The sequence below is a fragment of the Zalophus californianus genome, chromosome 14 (assembly GCF_009762305.2).
Source record: "Zalophus californianus isolate mZalCal1 chromosome 14, mZalCal1.pri.v2, whole genome shotgun sequence".
Lineage (NCBI taxonomy): Eukaryota > Metazoa > Chordata > Mammalia > Carnivora > Otariidae > Zalophus > Zalophus californianus.
The window spans coordinates 37,190,525-37,199,435 of NC_045608.1; the positions used below are offsets into that span (position 1 = coordinate 37,190,525).

The 8,911-nt window shown below is 44.0% G+C and overlaps 1 long non-coding RNA gene across 1 annotated transcript; it reads left to right on the top strand.

The window, feature by feature from the left end:
* Positions 1-1,550: 1,550 nt before the first annotated feature.
* Positions 1,551-7,071, top strand: LOC113913158. Its single transcript, XR_003517111.2, has 3 exons — positions 1,551-1,677; positions 2,158-2,219; positions 5,802-7,071. It is a non-coding gene; the product is annotated as an uncharacterized LOC113913158 (long non-coding RNA).
* Positions 7,072-8,911: the final 1,840 nt, after the last annotated feature.

Sequence of the window (8,911 nt, forward strand, 5' to 3'; positions counted from 1 at the left end):
CATCTAGAACAGGGACATCACTAACCATCTGGCACCTCACCTTGGACTTCAAGCCTCTAGAATTGTGAGAAATAAATTTCTGCTGTTTGTAAGCCACCCAGTCTATGGCATTTTTTTTTTTAAGACTTTTAAAATTTATTTGACAGAAAGCGAGAAAGCACAAGCAGGGAGGAGGGATAAGGAGAAGCATTCTCTCTGCTGAGCAGGGAACCCGATATGGGGCTCGATCCCAGGACCCTGGGATCATGACCTGAGCCGAAGGCAGACCCTTAACCAACTGAGCCACACAGGCGCCCCCCAGTCTATGGCATTCTTGCCACAGGAGGCTGAGGGACTAAGATAGGTGCTATACAAGCCTATGAAAGGTACTGGGAACGGGCACTGGGGGGCAGGGAGTAGATGGGGAGACTAAAAGGTTGTTGGGCAGATTGTTCTAAAGAGGGGAGGGCGCAAAAGCATCACACGTACCAAGAAGTGTGAAAGTTCTTCCTGGCAGCTGTCTCCAATCCCCACCTCCCTTTCTCTAACTTACTTCCATTGAGTTTCCATGTCCACAGGTCCCAGGTTACCAGCATAGGCCACAGCACCAATCTAATAGGCACTGCTCTGGGACTATTTAGCCACTCAGCAGCGGTCAGCTCTGCACGCCAGAGCAGATACTGTGGGTGGCCCACCCATGTCCCCTGGACACTCGCCGACATACACTCCTATTACAAGCACCACGGCTCTTGCTGCACCCTCCTCTCTCGCCCTACGCAGGACATTAGGGGCCCTCATTCAGCCAATGAAAGCACCTCTGTTTCGGGGCTGGTTTAATTCCGGGACTCCCAGCCTCGCCCGAAGCCCCCTCACACCTCCAGCCGCGGCCCAGCGGGGATCTCCGCACGAGGCCCGGGCACTGGGAGGCCCTGAATGGTCCTTGGCGGGAATAGTACCCACGGACGGGAAACTCCTCGGGCATCTCACCCGGCTGGCGGTGAGGGGAACCCCACCCCGGATTGGGCCTCCTACTCACCGGGTCCTGAGTCTCAAGAATCACACGATCCGCCCCGGTGCGCGACGGCAGGGACCACGCCACGGCCTGCCCTTCGCCCGTCCCCAGGGACAGTTTCCTTGGACTCTTGAAGGAATATTCGGCCCAGCGGCGTTCGGCAGTTTCGTGTTCTCTTGGCCCTTTCCTTCTCTTCAAGCACAGAGTGGGTAAAACACGGGGCGGAGTTTTTCAAAGCCACGCCATTTGGGCCTCTGTGGTCAGGTGAGAACGAGGACCTGCCCGGGGGCAGGAAGCGTCGACTTTCAGGCCCATCCGGCTGTTAACGGCGGGCGGGCTGACCAACGCTGGACATGTGGGGAAAGGCGGCACCTGACAGAAGAGGGCCGGGGCGGGGCTACGGCGGCGTGGGGGGCGCGGCCAGGAAACCAGAGGGCCCGGCGGGGACGGGGCCAGCCTACCAGTGGGCGTGGTGGTTGGGGAGTGGGCGGAGTCAAAGTGCAGTGGTTGGTGGCCGTTGGCTGGGTTGGGAAGGGTTGCAAGGTGTGATCTTGTACCTGGGGGCGGGATGATTTGTATCAGTTCTGTAGTAAGCAGGGAATGGTGGCTACCCCAAGCTGCAAAGAACTTCAGCTCCAAAGTGGTTATTCCATAAAGAGAGGCCAGGCCACTGCAGGGCCTGAGAGGTGGGGGAGAGAAGCTGTGAACAGTGGGTTTTCACAGAGAGATGTTGAAAGTGATTGCTGAGAAGCCAGCAGGATTTCTAGTGAAACTAGGTGTCATCCTTTCATAATCTCTTGGAGTAAATTGTAGATTGGAGAGTAAATAGTAAAATAATTCTATTTACCCAGAGTGGCCTCAGGACGATAAAGCAATCAGGAGGGGACTGGAGTGTGTGCTGTCAGTTAAGGCAGCACTGGAAGGGGCCGAGCTCACCTGGCCCTCTGATGTCCTCATGGGAGTTTCTCGGAAACTCAGGAATTTGGGGAGAGGTTGTGGGAAGCAAAAGGAAGCCGAGATCTCCAGATGAGGGCAGCTGGGGGTGGTGGGGGGCTGGGCTGTGGCCCCTCCTGGGGGAGGCTCCAACCCTTTAGTGTGGAGCTGGGGAAGGATGCACTAAATTTAGATTCGAGGTTCCCTGTACCTTTTTTATTTCCTTGCTTCAGAGAGCATGGCCAGACCCAACAGATGGAATACAGGGAGGACAACTGAGACTTGACTGAAGAAGGTAAGGATTGGGCTGAATGAACACCCCATTCCTGGGATCCGGCAATCATTTGCCAGGAAGGCTGAGCCCCTTGGTGGAAAGAGCATGGTTTTGGAAACAAGAAGTCTCTCTGCTTCTGATTTTGAGTTGGTGATTTAATTCTCCAAGCCTGTATGTCCTCATTTCTGAAATGTTGATAAGAACAGTCTCCCTGCTAAAATGAAGGGGGGGGAAATCGGAGGGGGAGACAAACCATGAGAGACTATGGACTCTGAGAAACAAACTGAAGGCTCTAGAGGGGAGAGGGGTGGGGGGATGGGTTAGCCTGGTGATGGGTATTAAAGAGGGCACGTATTGAATGGAGCACTGGGTGTTATACGCAAACAATGAATCATGGAACACTACATGAAAAACTAATGATGTAATGTATGGTGATTAACATAACATAATAAAATAAAATAAAATAAAATAAAGACAAGAACATTCTGCCTGCTACCTCATAAACTGTGGCGGAGATAGTTGCCAGTGAAAATGCTTTGCACAGTAATGATTACCAGAACTAACAATTACTGACCCCCAGCCCAGGACTATTAAGGGAGTTTTCCACATGCCATCTCATTCAATCCTTACATGAACTCATTATGGTAGGTACTGTTATTATCCTCACTGTACAGATGAAGAGACTATGGCTACTATCTATCAGAGAAGCTAAGTAATCTGTCCAAGGTCTTATAGCAGGTTGGAGCAGAATCAAGGCTCGAATTTATTCAGACTGACTCCAGAGCCTACTCTCTCAACACTGCACTATTAAAACCTAAATCCAGTGGGGTTTTTGTTGTTGTTGTTCTCAGTATTTTATAGAACCAACTCCAAATTTGGGCAGGATACTGATCTACATTTCTTCTAAGTCCAACAGTGAGATTTGCTGATTCCAATAATCAACTCTACCAATAGTCTTTCCATTATTATAGCTTAATTTCTCAGAGCCTTAAATAAATTTTTACCTATAAGAGAGTTCAGTCTACATGTAAATATCCCTTTAGATGGTCCAAAGACTAAGGGAAGGTGCCTAGTAACAGAGATGAAAATTTGGCCTAGATAAAAAGAGCAGAGAGGAGAATTATGGGAAGAAGTAATATTAAATAAATTGTCTCTCAAATTGTCAACAATGAAAGACCAGTTTTTAAAAATTTCCTATCCATTGTGGGCTGATATTTTTGTAAAATACTATAAAAAATTATTTACTAGAAAAATGAAATGAAAAAAACAGAAAAACCCAGCTTTCTGCATTAAAGACTGCAGAATGAACCTGCATTTTATTAACCATCATTAGAATAAGTAAAACAGAAAAAAATAATTTTAAAACCAGTACACATTCATTGAAAGTATGCATATAGGTGATTAATATAAAGAATCCCTATTATACTTTGTAGTATTTTGCCATTCTACAAATGTGCTCACTTCTTGTTAATTTATCTAAAATAATTTGGGTTTATGACATTACTTGCTAAGGTATATCTAAGTGACTTCTACATTGTGTTTTAAAACCTCATTAGAGAAGGGCACCTGGGTGGCCCAGCTGGTTGAGCATTCAACTCTGGATTTCGGCTCAGGTCATGATCTTAGGGTCCTGAGACTGAGCTCCATGTCTGGCTCCGCACTCAGCAGTGAGTCGGCTTGAGGATTTTCCTTCTCCCTCTCCTTCTCTCTCTCTCTCTCTCTAATAAATTAATTAAAAAACTCATTAGAGAAACTAATCTCATAGAGGTATATTGATTGCAGTGTAAGAGGAGATTAATTTCAGCAAGTTCAAGATACTCATACTTGCCAAAATCATTAAGACTTTTTTCCAGTTTCCCAAATAAAGCATATTTGTAAAGTGTACAATTAAAAAATATTGAAAGATACAAAGAACTACCAATTTGAGGACGCTAGTCCTCATACTTCTGGTAGTTTTTAGAGAAGTAGATTCTAATGTTAGCCTTAAAATTTTCAGGGGAATCTTCTGATAAAGGAAGACTGCTTAGGACAACAAACACACTTTTCAACTGAGAAGGTATCAGCACACCAGAGAAATATGTGCATTCTGAACAGTGGAGAAGTTCTTGTTTATTGTCAAATCCTCTGATGTGATGGCCTGGCTTTAATGCTGGCCTTAGCATCAGTCTCCTATCTTTTATCACCTTATCAACCCCTTGGTCACAGCAGAACCTTCATGTCTACTGAGGAGCTTTCTGAAGCGCACCAAAGTGTGAGGAGCTGCCTCTTTCACAAATTGGATTACTTCCTCCACAGACCACAGTGGAAACCCTTTGAGTACACTGAGGTCAGGTCCGAGTGTCGAGCTGGGACTTTAATTCTCCTATGTGTGGATTTTCCTGACTTCAGATAATTGTCCCTGGTAGACCCCCCAATGATAATTGGTTCAGAACTGGTGATAAGCTTGATGGAGAGGACACAGGCTGAAAAGAATTCCTATAGCAAAGGTAAGAGTTTGTGGAATTTCTCCAGGTGGGGCTTGGAGAGTTTGTTTGTTGCATTAGTGGGTTTTTAAGAATGCCTTTGCTCTTCATGCACGCAGCTGTGTCATTTCCTCTTAAGACAAAACTTCTGCATCAGGTTTGCATAGCTCTAATGTCAGGTGCTTAGGGGAGAGTGGGATGGCTTTAGGTGGAGGCTTCTAGCATGTCATTTGGCACTTCTGTGTCCTGATATGTCTTCTTTTGCTGATTGATTTTGATCAGTTTATTCCGAGCGAGTGTTCCTCACTGAAGGAAGATGGATAGAGCATTTCCCCCACGAGAGGAGGCAGCAGCCACGTCTCCTCCGGGGAGGAGTCCATGATCGGTCCAGTTTGGAGGGTACCATCCGGCACCCTACCCCAGGGGCTGGCCAGCAAGTGTAGGCATCTGCGGGGCCATCTTCTGCTCCAGGTGAGCACTGGAGTTTCTGTTTGTTTCCAGAGTCACAGACAGCAGATATCCCTGCAATGGTTGTCTGAGCAGTGTCATCCTTGGCCAAATGGAAGGCCAGGGGCTCCGTCTAGCAACTTTACGCACGCTGAGATGTAGGAGAATACAAAATGGGAAGACCTTCTAAAACCCCTTTTTCCCCTAATTTTAGGCCTTTTTAAAAGTATGTATGCTAATTTTTGTCGAGGAAACATTTTTAGGAAACATTTTTCTCAGGGGCTGACATCTGTGCGGGTGGTTTAAACTATCCTGCTTTCTTGACCCACCCTGCTGGTGGTTGGGAGCAGCTTTCTCTATGGACTGCATCGAACACCCAGTCACTTTGGAAGGAGCCTGCATTTCTGTTGCAGTTTTTGTAATAGCAATATCATTTCCTGATCGCCGTCAGACATCTGTCCAGGGACGTTCCCCAACTAGGAAAATATCTCAAGAATTGTACTGCAGCAATAACCAAAAGCTCCTCTTTATTTGTCAAAGGCAATATAAACTTCATCTCCTCTAACACCTACAGTAGTTGCAGAGCAGATCAGATATGATTCTGTCTAGCACTTCAAGTTTGATTCCCACTTTAAATTATTTAAGGCTGGCTTGGGGAATTCCTTCTTAAAGAATGTCGAAATTGTGATTTCAGATCCATTTGGAATTCATAAACGGGACATTGGCTGAGAGGACACATTCATCTGGAGCTCCAGAGAAGGCTAAAGTGAAGCCCTCTTTTTTCCTGCACATGTCCCAACAGGTTGTGTGCCCAAGGAATCTACAGGCCTCCTAAAGTCCTTTCCATTGTCACTACAGGGCTGACTGTAATCTGCACCTGTAATTCCAGCAACTGTAGCAGTACATGCTGAAGAAACAGTGTGAAGGTAACACGCTCCCCTTTTAAACCAGCTTTGAGGTTGTTAGCCTGAGGAATCTTGGACTGTCTGAAATACTGGGAAGGAGCACCCAAAGATCCAGCCTCTTTCCAGAAACTGTTCCATTGGGAATGATCATTTTTCACAGGAGACGTTCTTGATCGTCCTTCTTGACAGTCTAATGATCTTAGTGTTTTCCCTATGAGAAGCCTTTCTAGTGTTTTCTCCAAAGCATGGCTCTCTCCCCCAGTCCAGTTGGCATGGGAATTCAGTGCACCATTACCATGTTTCAGAGCCCAAGCACAGAGCCCAGACCTAGTTTTTTTTTTTTTTTTTTTTACAATTTTATTGAGGTATAACCGACATATAATAAACTTCACATATTTAAACTATACAGTTTGATGATTTTTAGCCTCTGTATACCTCCCTGCAACCATCACATGGTGAGATAACGAACATATCATCCCCAAAGGTTTCCTCATGGGCCTTAGCAATCCCTCCCTTCCAACCCTCTGAATATTTAACATACTGTTTCAAAGTTGAAGACAAAAAGTGGGAAAGTTACTCCAGTCATTCAACAAGTCTGGCATAATCCCAGCTCCAAAACAAGGTAAGGAAATTATGACAATTATAGACTGACTTTATTTCTGGACCTAGATGAGAAAGTCCTTGATGAAATACTGGTTAATTGAATTAATCAGTTATGGAAAAAATTACAATTGCACAATTACAGTTGCACCCTGTAGACTCCCCTTTTTATTCTCCAATGTATTGTATTTTTGCCCACTAAATCTTTGTTCATTTTTCCCCCACTTTTTCCTCCAATTTCCTCACAGTTTTCGCTTTAGTTGATACTCTCATTTTATCCTGACATTAGAAAACCAGCTGGCCGTTTTCTCATAAGCTCTTGCAGAGGAAATGTGTCCTAGATGAGGAAAAGATGCTAGAAGGTGGCAATCACCCACATTTCAAAATGAAAGGAGCAAAGCAATGAAAGAAGTTGTATTCATTTGCAATTTCCTTAGGCCCTTCTATTGTTTGTCAATCCCTTGAGTCCCCATCAATACCACCGGAGTTGCCAGATATTCATTTGTCAGGTACTTCAATTTGCATCAAAGCTCCTGAAAACAAAGACTGCTTCTTTGACCTGGAGGATAAGGCCCAACAAATAGGTCTTCTATGATAAGATATTAATGTTCCATTTGGTCTATCTTTGAACATTTCTGGTATTTAGGAATACCAGAATGTGACTGAAAGTGACTGAATGTTGACTATTTCTCAACAAAAGTTACCAGTTTAAGTGCTAACTTAGCACTTGAACAGCAAGGTGAGATGAAAATGGAGAAAATGCTCCATTAAAATTGCTAGGACCAAAAGGCATACATGCACCTTAAAACACTATAAGGTCAAGGGATAAAATATGGTACATTGGGATGGAAAGGAATGGGAAGGCTCTAAAAAGGTAGCTGTAACCTAAGCTTTGCAGGATGTATGGTAGGAGTAGGAGTACCTGGAACAGTCCAGCTGACAAAGTGCTTTCACTGTAGACATGGGATTGTTGGGGATGGGGTGGGTGGTATGGGGACACGAGAGATCTAAGTTCTCTAGCTGAAACAGGGACCCTGGTGTAATGGGAGAGAAAGAGTACAAGGTAGGTCAAGCCTGATCATGGAGGACCCAACAAAATTATCTCGTGCCTATTTCCAGTCAGCCCCTTCTATAAGAGGCAACCACTTTTCAGATACCTACCACCATAGATTACTTCCTCTTGCTGTTGAATTTCATATAAATGGAATCATGTGGTACATACTCTCTTTTTTATGTTTGATTTCTTTCACACAACATGGTTTTGAAATTCATATTTTTGCAGGTATTTAAAATTCCTTTTTGGGGCACCTGGGTGGCTCAGTCAGTTAAGCAGCCGGCTCTTGATCTTAGCTCAGGTCTTGATCTCAGGGTCCTAAGTTCAAGCCTGGTATTGGGCTCCATACTGGGTGTGGAGCCTACTTAAAAAAAAAAAAAAATCCTTTTTATTGTTGAGTCCTATTCCACTGAATGAATTAACCACATTTCTCTCTTCTCCAGGTTTTGTCTATTATGAATAAAACTGCTATGAACATTCTTGTACATGTATTTGTGTGGATATATGCTTTAATTTCTCTTGGGTAAATAGGAGTTGAATTTCTAAGTTATAGGGTAGTTGTCTGATTAACTTCATTCCATTCTACTAGTTTTCCCAAATGGTTCTCCCATTTTACATTCCCACCAGCAATGAATGAGAATGTGTTACTCCATGTCCTTGCTAACATTTGGTATTGTTACTCTTTTTAATTTGATCTATTTTGGGTATTCTTGTGGTTATGTAGTACTATCACATTGTGGTTAAATTAGCATTTCCCCGATGTCTGATGATGAGTACCTTTCCATGTATAGTGACCATTTCTGTGCTTTAGTGGGATATTGGTTCAAATCTCTTGCCCATTAAAAAAAAAAAAGGTGTCTTTTGTATTATTGAGTTGTTAGAGTTCTTTACATTTTCTGGGTATAATACACATGCACACACACACATTTACTCTCAATCCGTGATTTGCCTTTTCATTTTCTTAATGGTATATCGCTGAGCAGAAATCTTAAATTTTAGGAATCCAGCTGATCAATTATTTCCTATAGTTAAGTGTCTGTTGTCCTGTAGTAAAACAATGTAAGTGAGAAACCTGATCCCAATCTGTCTTCTAAGGACATAGAACTCAGGACTACAGCAAAGTCCACTGCTGTGTAGTGATAAAAAGGTTATAAAAATGCAGAGTAACTACTGTGAATGACCTGTTACAACATAAAAGCTCATAAATAAGATGACAGTCTGAATGGTGTGCATGTGATTGTTGGC